General features: G+C 46.7%; 1 protein-coding gene across 1 annotated transcript in view; it reads right to left on the bottom strand.

Annotated features, from left to right (window-relative positions):
- The window catches only part of LOC140723620 (NACHT, LRR and PYD domains-containing protein 3-like), a 51,906-nt gene extending 32,062 nt beyond the window's left edge, over nucleotides 1-19,844 (bottom strand). The window contains exons 1-2 of the mRNA XM_073038194.1: nucleotides 19,758-19,844; nucleotides 9,839-10,001 (exon numbers count right to left, since the gene is read on the bottom strand). The gene's annotated coding sequence lies outside the window, so the exon portion shown is untranslated. The remainder of the gene's footprint in view (nucleotides 1-9,838; nucleotides 10,002-19,757) is intronic.
- Nucleotides 19,845-20,166: the final 322 nt, after the last annotated feature.

The following is a 20,166-nucleotide window of genomic DNA, read 5'->3' on the forward strand; positions in this document are numbered from 1 at the left end:
CGTACACAGTCTTGTCTCCTGGGAAACTAAACACTTCCACAATGTCGACTGTAGGTATCCCTTCCTCTAAAAGCGACTGAATCATTCAGATCGCTGATCACTGAGAGCAATTATGGTTTGTTGGTCATTAAAGTTCGCCCTGGGTGGTTTGGATGGAGTTGACGTGGAGTTCGGGGTGTCACAGTGAAAGAACCGGACAGCCAAACGCTCTGACCTAGTGACCTGCGGCCACGGATGGTGCCGCGGTGAACCTCCTGCAGAGCGCAGGCGCGGTGCCGACTCCAGCTGACGCCGGCGGGACTCCTGTACGAGCGGCGGTGAGGAAGGGGCTGATCTCAGCTTTGAGTAAATAGAGGGTGATTTGCTGTGGGAAATGTCCGGTTTCGAGCTCTTCCCAACAGCCAGAGGCTCCGGGCTCTCCAGTCTTTCAGTCCCGGTTTTGCGCCTGAGCCGGGATTGTGGGATCAGTTAGATGCGGGTCCCCTTGCTGGGAGAGTGGACCTGCGTGAAGAGGTGCTGTCTGTGTGTGCGGATGTGGGCTGAATGCTGGGAAAGATTTGGGGCGATTGGCACAGTAGAGGGAGGGTGGGATATTGAGCGTTATCGGACGCAGTTATTGGACGAGGAGGACGGACATGGGGCAAATTAAGTGGTAAACTAGGGAGGATCTGATCCATTGGATCTGACAGGATACGTCAGGAAGCAACAATTTTCTCTTCATATTAATTAATTACTGTCTAATCTTGCTGTTAACATTGTGTTTGTTACAGAGTCCCAGAACCTACAAAGTCTCAGTCTACAAATCTCTGGTGAGACCGCACTTAGAGTATTGTGTTCAATTCTGGTCACCTCATTATAGAAAGGATGTAGAAGCTATGGAGAGGGTGCAGAGGAGATTTACCAGGATGTTGCCTGGATTGGAGAACATGTCATATGAAGCAACGTTAGCAGAGCTGGGACTTTTCTCTTTGGAGCGTAGAAGAATGAGAGGGGACTTGATAGAGGTCTACAAGATTATGAGAGGCATAGATAGGGTGGATAGTCAGTACTTGTTTCCCAGGGTACCAATAGCAAATATCAGAGGGCATAGGTACAAAATTAAGGGAGGGAAGTTTAGGGGGGACATCAGGCGTAAGTTCTTTACACAGAGGTTTTGTGAGTGCCCGGAATGACTTGCCAGGGATGGTGGTGGAGGCTAAAACATTCGGGGTAATTAAGATCCTCTTGGACAGGCACATGGATGAAAGCAAAATGGAGAGTTATGGGGTAGTTTGGGTTTAGTACTTTTTTTAATGATTATATAGTTCGGCACAACATAGAGGGCTGAAGTGCCTGTACTGTGCCGTACTGTTCTATGGTTCTACCCTAGACAGCCATCACCGTCATGGGCTGCGAGTACAGATTGGGAATGGAGAAGGGGTGTCAGTGACCTCTGCATAAGAGAAGGACATGGGTTCGTACAGCCTCCTGTGAGATATAAATGTTCTCACAGTGGGATCAAAACTGGTGGCACATCTGGAGTTAAGAAAATGGGATATTGCACAACACAATCATCACATGTCCTACCGGCTAACAGGAATAAAATGCTTTTAATAAAAAATTGAAAGTAAAGTGCTGGAAACGGTACATCAGATTGGATCTGAGGAAAGAGAAACTGTGGAAGACCCAGTGTCAGAACTGGACTGTCCAAGATGCTGCCCGATCTGCTGAATGCTCTTAGCGTTTTCTCTTTTTACTTGAAATGTTGCGCAACTATTGACTGATTACAAGATGTTTGTGATGGCCTGAACGAAGCTGCACAACTTTAATGCCCACATTCATTAGTTTTGCCTTCATTTCAACACAGGGGTAATACAGTCGATGCATTCAGTGCTCACAACATCCTCCGCATCCCACTATCAATCTGTTTCCTAACAAAGATTAACACAGTGGACATTTGGTAACATTGAAACTAAAATCAGAATGGCTGTCATTAACCTACCACGTGCTGTATTGAATAAATCCTCTGGTAATCCAGGTAACAAACACCGAATTCAGAAATGACTCAGTAATGCAAAATACTTCACAATGAAGACAGCGATTGTTGGTATAATCATTGTTGTGATACAGGCTGGACAGATATTGAACAAGATGGTTGATATATACCATTGAGTTGGTGGGATACAGGCTGGACAGAGGTTGAACAAGATGGTTGATATATATCATTGAGGTGGTGGGGTACAGGCTGGACAGAGGTTGAAAAAGATGGTTGATATATATCATTGAGTTGGTGGGATACGGGCTGGACAGGTTGAACAAGATGGTTGATATACATCATTGAGCTGGTGGGAAACAGGCTGGACAGAGTTTGAACAAGATGGTTGATATATATGATTGAGGTGGTGGGATACAGACTGGACAGAGGCTGAATGAGGTGGTGGGGATAAGGAGATTGAACGAGGTGAGAGAAGGGATCAAGGATAATCACTGATGGTCCTCCAACAATACACAGATACTGAATTAAAAAATAGATATTACTGTACAAAGATTCTAGAATGACAGAGATAGAATAGCAGGACCTTCCTCCCTACCAAATGCGCCTCAGTCCATCTCCATTTAATCACACTCAGGATTTCGGTTTGTCCTACAGAAGTGGGTGATCTCACATTTTCCACATTGGGCTCCAGCTGACCTGTTGTTTCCACTCATTTATTTTGCCTGCGTAACCCCGAAACCTTTCGGCAAGAGACACAGAACATAGAACAGTACAACAGGAACAGCCCTTCGGAAAACAATGTTGTGCTCAAACTATTTAATTAATCAAATCGCCAACTGAACTAATCCCTTCTGCCTACACAATTTCCCCTCACATTCATGTGTCTATCTAAACATCTTTTAAAAGTCCCCAATATATCTGCCGCTACCATCACACACGGCAGCACATTCGAGCAACCCACCACTCTGTGTGAAAAAAAACACTTGCCCCTCACATCTCCTTTCAAACTACCCCTCTCACTTTAAATGCATGCATATTGATTTCTTCCCCGGGTAAAGAGTTATTCTCTAACTACTGTATTTATGCATCTCGTAACCTTATGAGCCTCCATCGTCTCACCCCAGTCTGTGCAGCTCTAGAGAAAACAACCGAAGTTTGTCCAGCCTCACGTTACAGCTCATGCCTTCTAATCCAGGCAATATCCTGGTGAACCTCTTCGCGCCCTGTCCAGGGCCATTGACATCCTTCCTCGAATAAGACAACCACAACTGTATGAAATACTTCAGATGTGGCCAAACTCACGGTTCATGAACCTGCAACATAATTTCCTGAATTGTGAATGCTATATCTTGACTAATAAAGGCAAGCATGTCATTTGCCTTCTTAACCACCCTGTCAATCTGTGTAGCCACTTTGAGGGAGCGATGAACTTGGAGCTCCTTGATCCCTCTGCTCATCGACACAGTTAAGGGTGTTGCATTTAGGTGTACTATCTCTTTATAATTGAGCTACAAATGTGCCAAGATAATCATCACGAATCAAATCTCACTGAGTTTTCTCACGAACTGTGGAATTTATGTCAAGTGCGCATGTATGGGAAGGTACAGGTACAGAGAACCACTGATTTATGGCAGGATCACAGGCAAATACATTCAGATAACACACGGAACATAAATTATACAATTCTGTATCATTATCAATATAGAAATACAAGTTTTATGTCATAACCATCATACAAATATATATATAGTGTCAATAGTCATAAATACTGTTTTTGCTGATTTGGAAATGTTGATTTGGTCCCTCAGCCAAGTTGTTGACACAGTTTGGGAACAACTGGGCTCCAAGCACCGGTCCCTACAACACTCACTGGGACATCCTGCAGGCCCAAGAAGGATGTGGTTATTCTTTTCTTTAAACACACAGACAACATGAACAGGAGCAGGACATTCAGCCCGTCCAGTCTATCCTGTCATTCAATCAGACCCAACATTGTTCCATCCTTGCCCCCCAACACCACTCTATACCACTTTACCCAGACCATTGGCCCCACTTGCAGCTCAACAGTCTACCAGTGATTGACCCGCAAAGTGGTGAATATCTCTGCTCGACACCACTGTGGGCTCAGACATTTCCACAGACGAGCCCCTCATGTCCCTTCCCCACTGTGAATGGGCTCCTTCCCCCATCCTGCTCCTGGATCCACCACTGAAATAAACATCCTCTCGGACTCCACCCTGTCCACCCCCTCACACACCTTCTTTATCCTCTCAGCAAAATCCCTCACACTCGCCCTTCTGCCGAGATCCCTCCCCATTGGGCCCGCATCAAGCCGATGAACCGAGTGGTCTCCTCCTACCTCTCAGCAGTACATCAGACTCCGGCTGCAGGAGTCGCTTCACAAACCCCCCAACTTCCCTCGGAGGGAAGTGGAAATAAATCAAAAAGCAGGACATTTACTTGAGGCTTGTTCCGCATTGACGGGGAGTTCGATGCGAGAGCGGGAGATGAAGGCCGCTGAGGTAACGCCCTCTCAGCTGCTCTGCCTCCTCTATTGGGCGTAACCAGTGATAAACATGGCTTCACACCTATGTGAAGAGTGTAACTCCTCTGTTGATTGTAGGGTGGGGTGGGGTTGGTGGGTCAGGTAATTGTCACCTTAGCCGGTAATGTTCGACCGTCTCAACGCCAGTGTGACGTAAGGAACTGCACACGTGATTTCAGATCCTGGTGACGGGGAACCCACACGTGATATCAGGCATGTGGGGCCGCAGAGTGACGTCAGATCCCGGTGTGGGGATCCCACACGTGACATCAGGCATGTGCCGGGGTTATTAAACGAACATAAATTGGACAATGATTGTATCATAAACAGAATACATGATAAATATAGATGTTTTCATTCAGTCAATATCAGACTTGTAAATGTTGCATTTTGTCCCTAAAGCAGACAGGGAGCAACCATGCTCCAAGGGTCTGTCCCCACAACACCCACTGGGACAGCCTGCAGGCCCAAGGTGGGTCTGTTCACTCCGTTGTTTAAACCCAGACACCTCAAACAAAAGACAGCCACCGGGTCCTTATATTCGGTGTCTACATTCCCCCCAGCGCTAATGCTAAGGAGGCGCTTATGAAATGGTCGAGGCTATTAGCGATCTGCAGAACGCACACCCTGATGGTCTGTTTATTGTCGCCCGTGATTTCAACCACGCGAACCTTAAGTCAGTGCATCCCAAATTCCATCAGTATGTGGACTTTGCAACAAGCGGGGAGAACGTGTTGGACCGGGTTTACACAAACATCCCCGACGCGTACCGGGCAGAGACCCACCCCCTCCTCGGATACTCAGACCACATCTCTGTTATGCTAATCCCAGCATACAGACCGCTCGTCAGGCGCTCCAGACCAGTTCAGAAGCAGGTGAAAACCTGGCCAGCAGGAGCCATCTCTGCTCTTCAAGACTGCTTTGAGGACACTGACTGGCACATGTTCAGGGAGGCTGCAACCGATGGCGACTCTATCAACTTAGAGGAGTACACAGCATCAGTGACCAGCTACATCAGCAAGTGCATTGATGATGTCACTGCCCAAGACCATCACTATACGTGCCAACCAAAAGCCATGGATGAACGCGGAGGTGAGTGCGCTGCTGAGGTGCCGCGACTCCGCCTTCAGATCAGGCGACAATGCAGCCCTAACAACAGCAAGGGACAAACTGACGCGAGCCATCAGAGGGGCAAAGCGTGCACACGCCCAGCGAATCCACAGCCACTTCCATGACAGCGGCGGCATGCGGCGCATGTGGAAGGGCATCCAGGACATCACCATTTACAGGACAACATCACCTGACTGTGCAAGTGATGCCTCCCTCCCAAATGCGCTGAATAACTTCTACGCCCAGTTTGAGGAGGAAAATGACGAGGCGGCGAGGAAGTCCACCCCTCCTACAAACGACCAGGTGCTGTGTCCCACCGTGGCCGATGTGAGAAGATCCCTTTGCAGGGTCAACCCACGGAAGGCTGCTGGACCAGACGACATCCCTGGTAGAGTGCTCAGAGGATGTGTAGACCAGCTAGCAGATGTTCTCACTGACATCATCAACATCTCCCTGAGCGGGGCCACCGTTCCAACGTGCTTCAAGGCCGCCAACATCGTCCCCGTGCCGAAGAAGTCTTCAGTTTCCTGCATAAATGACTACCGTCCCGTTGCACTCATATCCATCATCATGAAGTGTTTCCAGAGGCTCGTCATGAGGCATATCAAGACCCTGCTGCCCCCTCACTGGGCCTGCTGTTGCCACCACCATCCACCTGGCCCTAACCCACCTGGACAAAAAAGACACATACGTTCGAATGCTGTTCATAGACTTAAGTTCAGCACTCAACACAATCATCCCTCAGAAACTGATTGGAAAGCTGAGCCTACTGGGCCTGAACACCTTCCTCTGCAACTGGATCCTAGACTTCCTGACTGGGAGGCCTCTGTCAGTCCGGATCGGGAATGGCATCTCCAAAACCATCACACTGAGCACAGGGGCTCCCCAGGGCTGCGTGCTCAGTCCACTGCTGTTCACTCTGCTGACTCACGACTGTGCTGCAACAGATAGCTCGAACAACATCATCAAGTTCGCCGATAACACGATCGTGGTGGGTTTCATCAGCAAGAACGACGAGTCAGCATACAGAGAGGAGGTGCAGCGGCTAACGGACTGGTGCAGAGCCAACAACCTGTCTCTGAATATGAACAAAACAAAAGAGATGGTTGTTGACTTCAGGAGGGCACGGAGCGACCACTCCCCACTGAACATCGACGACTCCTCGGTAGAGATCGTTATGAGCACCAACTTTTTTGGTGTTCACCTGACGGAGAATCTCACCTGGTCCCTCAACACCAGCTCCATAGCAAAGAATGCCCAGCAGCGTCGCTACTTTCTGCGAAGGCAGAGGAAAGTCCATCTCCCACCCCCAATCCTCATCACATTCTACAGGGGTTGTATTGAGAGCATCCTGAGCAGCTGCATCACTGCCAGGTTCGGATAATTGCACCATCTGGGATCGCAAGATCATGCAGCGGATAGTGAGGTCAGCTGAGAAGATCATCGGGGTCTCTCTTCCTGCCATCACGGACATTTCCACTACACGCTGTATCCGCAAAGGAAACAGCATTATGAAGGACCCCATGCACCCGTCATACAATATCATCTCCCTGCTGCCGTCTGGGAAAAGGTTCCGAAGCATTCGGGCTCTCACGACCAGACTATGCAACAGTTTCTTCTCCCAAGCTATTAGACTCCTCAATACCCAGGGCCTGGACTGACACCTTGTCCTATTTAGCCTGTTTATTATTTATTGTGATGCCTGCACTGTTTTTGTGCACTTTACACAGCCCTGTGTAGGTCTGTAGACTAGTGCAGCTTTCACTGCGTTGTTTTTACGTATTTCAGTTTAGTTTTTGTACTGTGTCATGTACCACCATGGTCCTGAAAAACGTTGTCTCATTTTTACTATGTACTGTACCAGCAGTTATGGTCGAAATAACAATAAAAGTGACTTGACTTGACTTGAAGCCTTATTCGTCCTCGTTACTTCAGAGGAGATAAACCCCCGTTTTCCCACTTCAATCCGTCAACCTTACAGCTCCGCCAACTCCTTGTTGAGGAAGAGTGACATTAAAGAAACGGGCTTGTTGGATCTTTTCCGGGAGTCGGGTTAGGAAACACGTGGCGGGATCTACGGAGGGAACTCCTAAATGACGAAGCCCAAATCCCCATTGGTTGATATGCTAAATGGTTATTTGCTGTCACCAATGAGGGATAAGTGAAATTCACGTCACCGCGACAGATAACGGGCACGCACAGCATGCTCAAATCGTCTCAACGTCAGCCCGGGAGCGCGAGGGTGACGAAGCTCCGCGAGAGGATGCACGTGGGCAGTGGGCGGGGCGGTGAGCTCGTTCGCGCATTAGATGGGGAGACTGTAGAGTCAGTAAGCGCGTCCCTCGGTCCCGTACCGTGCTGGCCATTTCACCGAGTGAGTCATGGTCGATCCGCAACCCGCTGGGGTACAGCATTAACACACAAATCTCCATGTATGTAGTTATCAATGTAGATTTTATTTTCAGTTCCACAATAACATTAATATCCGGCTGTTATATTGGCTTATACTAATTAAACTGTTAGAACTTTTCTAAACAACACACCGAATGCATAAGTGGACCACTCAGCCCTCCGAAATTGCTACTGATCTGATTTAATTTTTTTTTACGCATTCCCCGATGTTCATTTCGAAAACAATTCAACCCCACTCTTTATAAAGAAACTAGGCTTTGAATGGAATCAAAGGCTTTAATTTCACTGGCCCGTGGGTACAAAGAGTTGCTGACTCCCGCGATTAACACCGGCAAGAAAAACAGGAGGGTGAGAGAGGGAGTGACGGGGTTGGGGGTGGATCTGTTGCTGCTTTTCACTACATGATGCCCTGTCCACAGCCAAACCTCCCACCGTCCCTCTGAGCATTGTATCTAACTGAATATCATCTCCTTCATCATCTGATCCAACACGCTGCTTCCCATCCCGAAATGACTGAGTTTAAACCGACTCCGGCAGCTCCAGCAGTCCTGGCTGCAAAAACATCCGTTCATCTCAAGTACAGATATAACCCATGCCTTTGGTACAGGGTCAAACAGGAACATTGCGAAACCTGTTTCTGCTTGATCACAGATTCACAGGTCTGACAATTTATTGGTAGAAAGATACTTGATGACGCCAGGCTACGTAAATGTACATTTTTGGTTGGCATTTGCTAGTTAGGACTGAATGAAATGTGGTGGTGGGACATTTGGCTTCAAGAGGGTTTGCTCTTAGCAGAGGCTTGCACGACGATATACTCCAGGGCAAGTATATCATTGCATCTTGCAATAGACAGAGGAGTCAATGACATGTTGTGGAGAGCGCCCTCTTCCTTGTGGTGGCGTGTTGGGGAGGAAGCATTAAGAAGAGGGACGCCTCACGTCTTAATAAGCTGGTAAGGAAGGCGGGCTCTGTCGTGGGCAAAGTACTGGAGAGTTTAACATCGGTAGCTGAGCGAAGGGCGCTGAGTAGGCTACGGTCAATTATGGATAACTCTGAACATCCTCTACATAGCACCATCCAGAGACAGAGAAGCAGTTTCAGCGACAGGTTACTATCGATGCAATGCTCCTCAGACAGGATGAAGATGTCAATACTCCCCAATGCCATTAGGCTTTACAATTCTACCGCCAGGACTTAAGAACTTTTTAAAAGCTATTATTAATGCTTTTTGAGATAGTGATTTAGATGCATATCATATTTTTTACTGAGTTAAGTATTGTATGTAATTAGTTTTGCTACAACAAGTGTATGGGACATTGGAAAAAAAAGTTGAATTTCCCCATGGGGATGAATAAAGTATCTATCTATCTATCTATCTATCTATCTATCTATCTATCTATCTATCTATCTATCTATCTATCTATCTATCTATCTATCTATCTATCTATGTTGCTGTCGTTCATGTTAATTCCACATTTCTGTAATCACTACAGCAGGAAGCAGTTGCGGCGTCTTATAAAGGAAGGAAATTCTCACCGCGTTTTGAAATTATTATGACATAACACAGACAAGCAAGGAAACATCAGAAGTGATGTTTGAATTGAGCAAACAATATGAGGAATATGCGTGGCCTCACAGAGCTGATGCTGACAGCAATTAGCAGATCTGAAGTGATTGCAACTGGCATAACTGGCACTTCCACATTTATACAGTTCCGCTCCAACTATTTCCTACCTTCCTTGGTACAGAACTGTAATGTCTAAAAGACCAGTGTTTGAGTAAATGAGACTCACCAAACTTTCTCCTGACTGAATCAATGGAATCAATGAAGGTTTCTCTCCAGTTGATGCTCTCAGTCCTCGGACTGGTTCAATTGTTGCTGTTCCCTCATCTTCAGTTGTGGTTTACTTCCAGTCGTTGGCTTTTCTTCCAATAAACCTCTCACCGCAGGTCTAACTTTAACCAGAGAGAATAGAGTATGTTACTAATACAAATGAGAACAAAGCATTAAACTGAAATTTAAATATTGAACGCATATATCATGATCCGAGTGAAGAAATCTGTAACTGTCACTCACACTTTTCAAAGCCTGACATGGGATGCAAAAGAACACACACAAAATGCTGGAGGAACTCATCAGGCTAGGCAGCATCTGTATGTCGACGCTGCTCTCTTCCATAGACGCTGCCTGGCCTGCTGAGTTCTTCCAGCATTTTGTGTGTGTTGCTTGGATTTCCAGCGTCTGACGATTTTCTCTTGTTTGTGATGGGATACAATGAAGTCATCGCTCAGTCATAGTATAAGGTACAAGTCATAATACATCGGAGTAGAATTGGATGACTCGGTCATTCTAGTCTGTTGCTCAATCATTCATGGAAGATTTTATTTTCAACACCTTATTCTCGCTTCCCTGCTATAACACTCAACCTATTTAGCAACCCAAAATGTGAATATACCCAACGATATCCTCCACCACCCTCTGTGACATCAAACTTCACATTCCCCCAACCTTTGGCTGAAGAAATTTCTCTCAGCTCAGTTTTTAAGTGAAGCTTCTTTATTTCTGCGGCAATACTGTCAGATCCCAGACTCTCCGTCTAATGAAGGCATCCTCTACATTCTCACTGCATCCAGACTTGTTGCTATTCAGTTGGTGTAAATAATCACTCCCGCCCTATCTACCCACCCCCCCCCCCACCCCGAACACTATCCCTGTGAACTGCACTGAACACAGGCCCAGGGCCATCACTGCTCCACACGCATAAAGCTTATGATTCCTCAGCTTATTTTGTGAACCTTGTTAGCAACAACTGTACTGAATACATTTCCGTGAAAAACAGGACATTTGGTACAAGGATAATGTACTGGGAAAAATCTGGTTTCTTTACTCTTCTATTAACTCTCACAAAACGAGCGCAGGTGCCCTGCTCCATTCACAGAGGATATAAAATGTTCCAGGGTGAATGTAATAAAGAGAAACTGGAATCACAAGAAATGCTCAGCAGGTAAGGAATTGCTGTGGGGAGAGGAAAAAAGATAGCGATTCAGTTTCCTAACCTTTTGTCAGAATGGATTCATCCAGTTTCTAGTGGAAAATCTTGGGGTGCTCTCCATGGAGCGGTAGGGACTGAGGGAAGATCTATAGAGGATTATAAGATTATGAAAGACATTGACAGAGTAGACAGGGAGCATCTTTTCGCTGGTTAGAAATGTCTAATATCAGAGGCCATGCAATGAAGGTGCGAGCGAGTAAATGCAATGGAAATGTGAGGGTAAGTTGTTTTACTCAGAGAGGTGTGGATGCCTGGAATGCGTTGTCTGTTAAGGTGGGGGAATCAAATACATCGGAGGCTTTTAAGAGACGTTTAGATAGATGTGTGTGAGGAAGATTGAGAGGATATGGACATTTTGCAGGTAGGAGATTTTTGGAGTGGGTGTTGATATACTTTTCAGCTGGTTTGGCAAACCATTGTGGCCGAATGGCCTGTTCCTGTGATGTACTGTTCCATGTTCTGTTCTATCTTCAGCATCTTGAGTTTCCCTTTGACTCCCACTGGCAGATAGACAGGTGACAGTGAAGAGGAATTTCCAAATGTGAATTGATTTCTGAAACCCCGGGCTATTTCTACTGGTGCAAACACTAAACAGCGTATTTAATCACAACCTCTCCCTGTGAGGCATGGAATGGGAACTCATTCTCTGCTTCGCTTTCAAGGGAAATTCAGAACCAAACATCTGAGCACAGAACAGGAATACTCGCTCAACATCTCATAAAACCGGACAACTTGATCCCCGGTTCATTTTATCTGGGTCAAAACATGTGTGGTATCCCAGGATCCAACCTCAGAGGGTCACAGCCCGCACCGAGAGCCTCGCACATCTTTTCCAGATCACACACTGAGAGATTCACGCTACCAATATCCAGCCCCCGGAGACGTCTGCTTCATTGAGGAAGGAGGAACATCCAGCCGCATCTGTAAAAGAACCGACGTAGACCGAAGCCCAAACACAGACAGTCCCATATTCCCGGAGCCTCCATCCCAAGATTGTATCTCAAGCACCAGCTCTCCCAGGGCTCTTTGCTGCCGATAATATGCGGCAGTGTCTCAGCTAATCCCAGTTCAAAACCTTACACTCCCACACCAACCCATGACAGAACTGGGGCCTGATGATCCTTTGTCTGGATGGAGATCAGCCGGGAAACATGGACACTGGGTCACGAAGAGGGTGCTGATACATTTCAACTTGTCTCCACAGTTACATTGAGCACATTTGTTCATTATTTTATTGGCGACAGTCATCAAGCTCAGGTCAATTAACAGCAACTTTCCCCGTCGTGTAACAAGAACAATATTTTTTAAATATAACATTGAAAATATAGCACTGGAAACTGAGTACAGGATATTTCTTTGTTCTTTTGATGCACAAAACACTGACTGATTGCAAGATGTTTGACACACTGAACAGAATCGCATAAATGCAATCCCTACAATCATTAGTTGTTCCTTCATTCCAGCACAGACATCATCCGTCCCGCACAGTGAATGATCAAAGCATCCTCGTATCAACACTGGCTGCTGAGGCCCCTGTCTCTCCGCTGAGAGTCAGTAACCAGAGAGAGATAAACATGTTCAACTCTCCTTGCAGCTCCAGCGAGCTGTTGCCCTGGCGACGGAGGAAGTGGCTTGCAAAGATAACTGAAAAAGGAAATAATACTCAACTTGACATGTTCTGAATTTTATTATGGCAAAGATGAAATGATCATTCAGCCATTTTGTAACGGTGAAACTAAAATTCCACTGGTTGTATTTACCCTGTCGAGGTGCATTCAGCCAATCTCACGGTGGTTCCATCTCTACAGAACTTCCAGCAGTGCAGACGCTGGTCCAAAATAAAAACACGTTGTTGGATACAACCCGTCTGCAACAAATGTCGATTATGTGTTCAAGTTTAATGTAGATTCATAGAGCCTTTAGAGCACAGACAGAGGACTCTTAGCCCGTCCATTCCGTGCTATGTTCGGTCCGGTACCATCAGCCTGCACCCAGACCATAGCCCTCTAGACCACCCTCACCTATGTACCTACACAGACATCTCTTACATACTACAATTGAACCTTCATCTCTAATACGGCTGGGAGCTCTTTCAGCATTCGCACCGCCCTCAGAGTGAAGCAGTTACCCCTCAGATTCCCTTAAGTATTTCACTTTTTAAGGATGCGTACAGCTCCTCTACTCTTCCACCACTGGGAAGGTCAGAACACAACTTGGTGCATCTCAAACTCTGCTACGTGCATCTGGTGAAGAGTAAACCTGCAACCTCGAGGTCAGTGAGGAAATGGTCGGGGGAGGCTTATGAGGCATTCCAGGATCGTTTTGACGTGACAGACTGGCAGGCCCTCTGTGAGCCACATGGAGAGGACATTGATGGGCTCACAGAGTGCATCACTGGTTACATCAACTTCTGTGTGGACTGCAATGTTCCGGCAAGAACTGTCCTTTGTTATTCAAATAACAAGCCATGGGTAACAAAGGACATTAAGGACATCCTGAACGCTAAAAAGAGGGTGTTTCGAGATGGAAATAGGGAGGAGCTGAGGACAATACAGAGGGACCTGAAAGCCAAGATCAAGGAGTCTAAAGACAAGTATAGGAGGAAGCCTGAGTGGAAACTCCAGCAGAACAACATGAGAGAGGTCTGGAGTGGGATGAGGACCATCACTGGGTTCCGGCAAACTAGCAACAGAGGAGCAGAAGGCAGTGTGGACAGGGCCAACGAACTTAACCTGCTCTTCAACAGATTTGACACAGTGGCCCCTGCCCATCCCCTCATGATTCTTCTGTTGTCGGCTCCCAACCACCACATACTCTACTGTCCACTCCTACCCTTCCTCACAGCCCCCTACCGTGCTTTCGTGACTACACACCTCCACATTTGAAACCACCACGGTGGGCTTCACAGCTGAACATGTGAGAATACAGCTGAAACGTCTCCACACAAGCAAGGCTGCAGGCTCGGATGGTGTCAACCCCAGGCTGCTCAAAGCCTGTGCCCCCCCCCCACATCTATGTAGAGTACTTCACCATGTATTCAACCTTAGCTTGAGTCTCCAGAGGGTTCCTGTGCTGTGAAAGAAGTCCTGCCTCGTCCCTGTACCGAAGACGCCGCGCCCCAGTGGCTCTAATGACTACAGACCGGTGGCATTGACCTCCCACATCATGACCCTGGAGGGACTTGATCTAGAGCAGCTCCGGCCTATGGTTGGGCCACACTTAGACCACCTCCAGTTCGCCTATCAGCCCCGACTAGGTGTTGAGGATGCCATTGTCTACCTGTTGCACCGTGTCTTCACCCACCTGGACAAGCCGGCGAGCACTGTGAGGGTCATGTTTTTTGACTTCTCCAGTGCGTTCAACACCATCCGCCCAGCTCTGCTATGTGAGAAGCTGACTGTGATGCAGGTGGATGCTTCCCTGGTGTCATGGATTATTGATTACCTGACTGGCAGACCACAGTACGTGCGCTTGCAATACTGTGTGTCAGACAGAGTGGTCAGCAGCACTGGGGCTCCACAGGGGTCTGTCCTGTATCCCGTTCTCTTCACCATCTACACCTTGGACTTCAACTACTGCACAGAGTCTTGCCATCTTCAGAAGTTTTCTGATGACTCTGCCATAGTTGGATGCATCAGCAAGGGAGATGAGGCTGAGCTGAATCACCTGCAGCTTAATGTGAAAAAGACTAAGGAGATGGTGGTGGACCTGAGGAGGTCTAAGGCACCGGTAACCCCTGTTTCCATCCAAAGGGTCAGTGTGCACATGGTGGAGGATTACAAATACCTGGGGATAAGAAATGAAAATAAATTGGACTGGTCAAAGAACGCTGAGGCTGTCTACAAGAAGGGTCAGATCTGTCTCTATTTCTTGACGAGACTGAGGTCCTTTAACATCTGCCGGACGATGCTGAGGATGTTCCACGAGTCTGTGGTGGCCAGTGCTATTACGTTTGCTGTTGTGTGCTGGAGCAGCGGGCTGAGGGTAGCAGACACCAACAGAATCAACAAACTCATTCGTAAGACCAGTGATGTTGTAGGCTCTCTGACAGTGGTGTCTGAAAAGAGGATACTGTCCAAGTTGCATGCCATCTTGGACAATGTCTCCCATCCACTCCAGAATGTACTGGTTAGGCACAGGAGTACATTCAGCCAGAGACTCATTCCACCTAGATGCAACACTGAACGTCATAGGAAGTCATTCCTGCCTGTGGCCATCAAACTTTACAACTCCTCCCTCGGAGTGTCAGACACCCTGAGCCAATAGGCTGGTCCTGGACATATTTCCACTTGGCATGATTAACTTGTTATTATATAATTATTTATGGTTTTATATTGCTATATTTCTACACTATTCTTGGTTGGTGCGGCTGTAACGAAACACAATTTCCCTCGGGATCAATAAAGTCTGTCTGTCTGTCTTTTTGCCCTAAATTCACCCTCAGATGGGCAAGCGCTTAACTGCATTCACACTATTTATACTACAATACACTTGTATAAATCCAGCAGGGGTTTTCCAACATGGGATCTCTTTAAGACACTATCTAACTCTGCTTCTCCCTTAATGGATCTGTATTCCCATGTCAATTTGTTTTGTCCCACATTGCAGACCCCCTACTAGTCAATGAGTAAGTTATATACTCGTTTGCCCTGCCAAAATGCAACACCCCACACTTATCTGTATTAAATTCCATCTGTTAGTTTTCAATCCAATTTCCCAGTTCCACACAACCTCGTTTCCCAAGAGACTTGAATCTTTCCAAGGCAGCGTGCTAACAAGCTACAAATGAAACAAAAACTCAACAGATAATCTGACGAAAGATAATTTTTTTTCCGGTCTAACACCCTGTGTCGGATGGCTTTGAACAATTTCTAATTTGATTTCAAGTTCCCAGCATCTTGAGTTTTTCTTTAATTTCAGCTGCTCACAGACAGACGACAGTGAGAAGGAATTTCCAAACACGGTGAGGATACTGAACCCGACGTGATAACCAATGATGCAAACACTGAACAGCTCATTCCAGGTACTCACTACCTCTGTGTATTGAGATTACCTCTCATATTCCTTCGATCGGACTCCCCAACCCTGGGAAACGAAGCCTGGTGTATGTAGCTGGGCATCAAGGGCTTCACAGACTACGTGAGGGAAAAGGTTGCCTTGACTGTACCAGTAACGCTTCCCTCCCTGGCGCTCTAAGCACTGCTTCGAGGCACAACACAAGCCAGTCACGAAAACTACCCCCCGCCACCCCGAGAGCCGAGCAGTCAATGTCTGTAACAGAAGACGTAATAAGGTCTCTGCAAGGGTGCTGGGCCAGAAAACATCCAGGCTGAGCTCGCATACAGTGTGCACATCAGCGCATTGATCTCTTCACGGCCATTGCCAACACTTCACTCTTCCAGGCTGCCGTTCTCACCTGCTTCAAATCAGCCACCATCATCCCTGTACCAACGAACTCTACACATTCAGAACAAACCGATCTGACGCCAGTTAGTGTGGCGTGCATTGAACGGCTGATAACGGCACATATCAAAAACTCCAATCCTTACTCACTGGGCACTCACCAATAAACGTACGTACCGAATCACTCCAGGACAGATGCCATAGCGTCTGTCATTCCCCTTGACCTGACACACACTGAAAACAGGGACACTTGTGTCAGAATGCTGTTTCTGAATTTCAGTTCGGCATGTAACACTATAGTCCCACAGACATTGGTGAACAAATTCCTTCTCAGCCATCTAATTACACCACTGCTCAACTGGATGTTGGGCTTCCTAGCTAACAGACCACAGACAGTCAGGTTGCACAACCGCTGTTCCTTCCCATTATCCAGAACTTGGCTGTGTGCTGAGCCCACTGTTGTACACTCCACTCACACAGTCTGCATGGCCAAACACCCAACAACCACACTGAAATTAAAATCGCCGATGACACAGTGTGGTGGGGCTCATCAGGAACAATAATGAAATGTCATACAGAGAAAACAGCTTAAGACCTGGAGCCAGTCAAATAACCTCTTTCCCAATGTCAACAAGACAAAGGGGATGGTTATCGATTTCTTTCTCCCGCTTGATTTTATAAACCTACAAGGTCACCCAAATTTGTATGTGCTCCGTGGAATAAAGATCCAACTTGACCAACCTTTCCGTATAACCTGGCCCTCTAGCACAGGCAGAATCCTCATCAATCTCTTCATCACCCTCTCCAGCTCGATAATAGTTTTCCTACAATATGGTGACCACAACTCTACGGAATACTCGGTGTAGCCTCACAGGCTATTTATATAACTGCAATACGATGTCTGCAAACCAAAACTCAATGCCTGACTGAATAAGGCCAGCATGGATAAAGCCTTCTTTTCCACCCTCTATACCTGCACGTCCGCTTTCAGCGAAAGTTACCCTGGTAAACCCCAGCTCGCTCTGTTCCACAACGCTTGGTGCGCCGTCATTCAGCATACCAGGCGCACCACGGTTTCACGGTCCAAAACGCACCATCTTTCACTTGTCCAAATTGAAAACCATTTCCTGTATCTCAGTCTATCTCCATCACTGACCAACATCTCTTTGAAGTACATGATAACATGTTGCAATATCAACAAGACCCCCTGAAGACTCCCTAGTATCACAACTTGCTAGCCGTGCTATGTGTATTCATAAACAAATCAAAGTCATGAATGACATATTTCAATACCAACATGCACATCACAGTCGTCACAAGCCTCCATTCGCTAAATCCAACTTGAGTTATCGTCCTGTGTTTGCTGACATCGAGTCGGGTCAACATTGTTGTCTCTTTCTAAAACGTCATCATGATTGGCAAGCTCGGCTCCGCTGGGCGGTGTAATCGGTGATTTCCCCACAACCAAAGTCCAAACGCTCCGATCATCTTTTTCGCTGCAAACTGAAGAGATTCAAACCCAGCTGAACAACCTGGAGTAGAGCTTGTATACTGCCTGTTCTATAATCTCAGGGACTCCATTCCAGTATTGCAGCTCCCCTGCGACGCTTCGCTGCCGGCGATTTGCCGTGGGTTTCCTGCCACTTCTGATTCACATATTAAGGTGGAACTGGAACCAAACAAGTATTATAACCTACATAAAGACTGCTCAGTGACGCTTTGGGACCGACGATTTGTCGTGGTGATCCTGGCATTTCCGATTCACAAACTGAACCTAATGATCGTCTATCCATCTTACTTCAAAATTCCTGCAAAAGAACATTGTCCCCTCCCTCTCCCTCTCTCACTCTCTCTCCCTCCCTCTCCCTCTCCCTCTCCCTCTCTCTCCCCCTCCCTCTCCCTCTCCCTCTCTCTCCCCCTCCCTCTCCCTCTCCCTGTCTCTCCCCCTCCCCCTCCCCCTCCCCCTCTCCCTCTCTCCCTCTCTCCCTCTCTCCCTCTCTCTCTCTTACTGCACAGATATTATCTGACTGCAAAATGTTGGGGGCGCCCAATACTGTTCAACAGATCTGTGTAATGCCAGCCCCACCCCTCCTAATTTGTTAGTTCTCAGTCCATTCCTACGCGTGTGTAATACATTCCATACAGTCAATGCTCACAGCATCCTTTCCTCCCACTATCTCTCTGTTGCAGTTGCTCCCGAGGCCACTTTCTCTACGCTACGAAGCGGTGACCACAGAGCGATAAATGTGTGCAACATTTCTTGCAGCTACCGAGGGCTGTTACCCTGAAAACGGAGGAAGTGGTTAACCGAAAATCATCGAGAAAGGAAATAACAAACTCAACATAATATGCTCTGCGTTTCATTGTGACAAAAATCAGCACAGAAGCCATTTTGTAAGGCTGAAACTAAAATTTAAATGGCTTAATGGCTGCCTTTACCCTGCCTCGTGCTGTATTCAATTAAACATCAATTAACCGAACAAAGAGACACAGTTCCTGGAAAACATAGTAAAGTAAAAGTGCAGTACAATACTTGAGAATGAGACAAAGGTTAGAAAAAAGATTGTTGACATATATCATTGACGTGGTGAGGTACAAGCTGGAAGGAAATTGAACAAGAAGGTGTAACATATTGATCTGTGTGGATGGTATGTAAGACAAAATTTTCACTGTACGTTAGTACATGGCAATAATAAACCATTCCTCACTTAAATTGTGTGGAAACATTAGACAGTCTGAGTTTCAGCTCCGGAACTTCGGGAGGGTGATTTCATCGAAGTGTACAAATTTTTGAGGAACAGGCAAGAGGAAAAGGCTTAATTCTCGCATTAATAGGGTTATGTACCCGGAAACATTCGCTGCTCTTCGGCGGGTCGAAACAGTGGAATGGAGTCAAGAAACAAAAAAAAAACAGCCCACACAGAAAGAGGGGACGTCACAAATCTGGATCTCATTACCTAGTCTGAACTGACGAAAGATAAAACTGCTTATACACATGGAGCAGCGTCCCGCAAACGCGATTACTCCGTTTAACCTCCGGCTGCAACAGGCCGAATTTCCCCAGGTACAGCGCAACTGATGATTGCAGTCCCGGCATCACCAGATTACCCGTTCCTCGGGCTAAAGCAACAAGTGCTGAGCGGCGGCTCATCTCAGGCGGTTGGCTGTGAAGGTCCTACAACCCGGACCGACCCGCCAGTTCGGGTGAATTAACGGGACTCAAACATGCCCGCTCGGAAGGACCTCAAATACTCACCGGTGGGAACTTGATGTATTTGCCTCGCAGACAGCGATCCTACCCCCGCCTCCCCGCGACGATGCGCTTCAACTCAGAACGGAAAGCAAACCAAGACTGAGCATGCGCAATTTGAGCCCCCGCGTCTTCAGAGCCGGGGCGGGACTTTTGGAGGCGGAGCAAAGAGCATAGACCATAGACCATGGAGCACAGAGTTGTTCAAAAAAATTATTATTAATAATAATAATAATAATAATAATAATAATAATAATAATAATAATAATAATAATAATAATAATAATAATAATAATAATAATAATAATAATAATAATAATTCTACTCCCTATTTTATTTTGGTGGAAATATTAGAGAACCTTGTTTGCAGATTTGAATCCTCTGGAAGGAGGCTTCACTGAAGTGTACACATTTT

This window comes from Hemitrygon akajei, unplaced genomic scaffold (genome assembly GCF_048418815.1).
Source record: "Hemitrygon akajei unplaced genomic scaffold, sHemAka1.3 Scf000121, whole genome shotgun sequence".
In the NCBI taxonomy this organism is placed as follows: Eukaryota; Metazoa; Chordata; class Chondrichthyes; order Myliobatiformes; family Dasyatidae; genus Hemitrygon; species Hemitrygon akajei.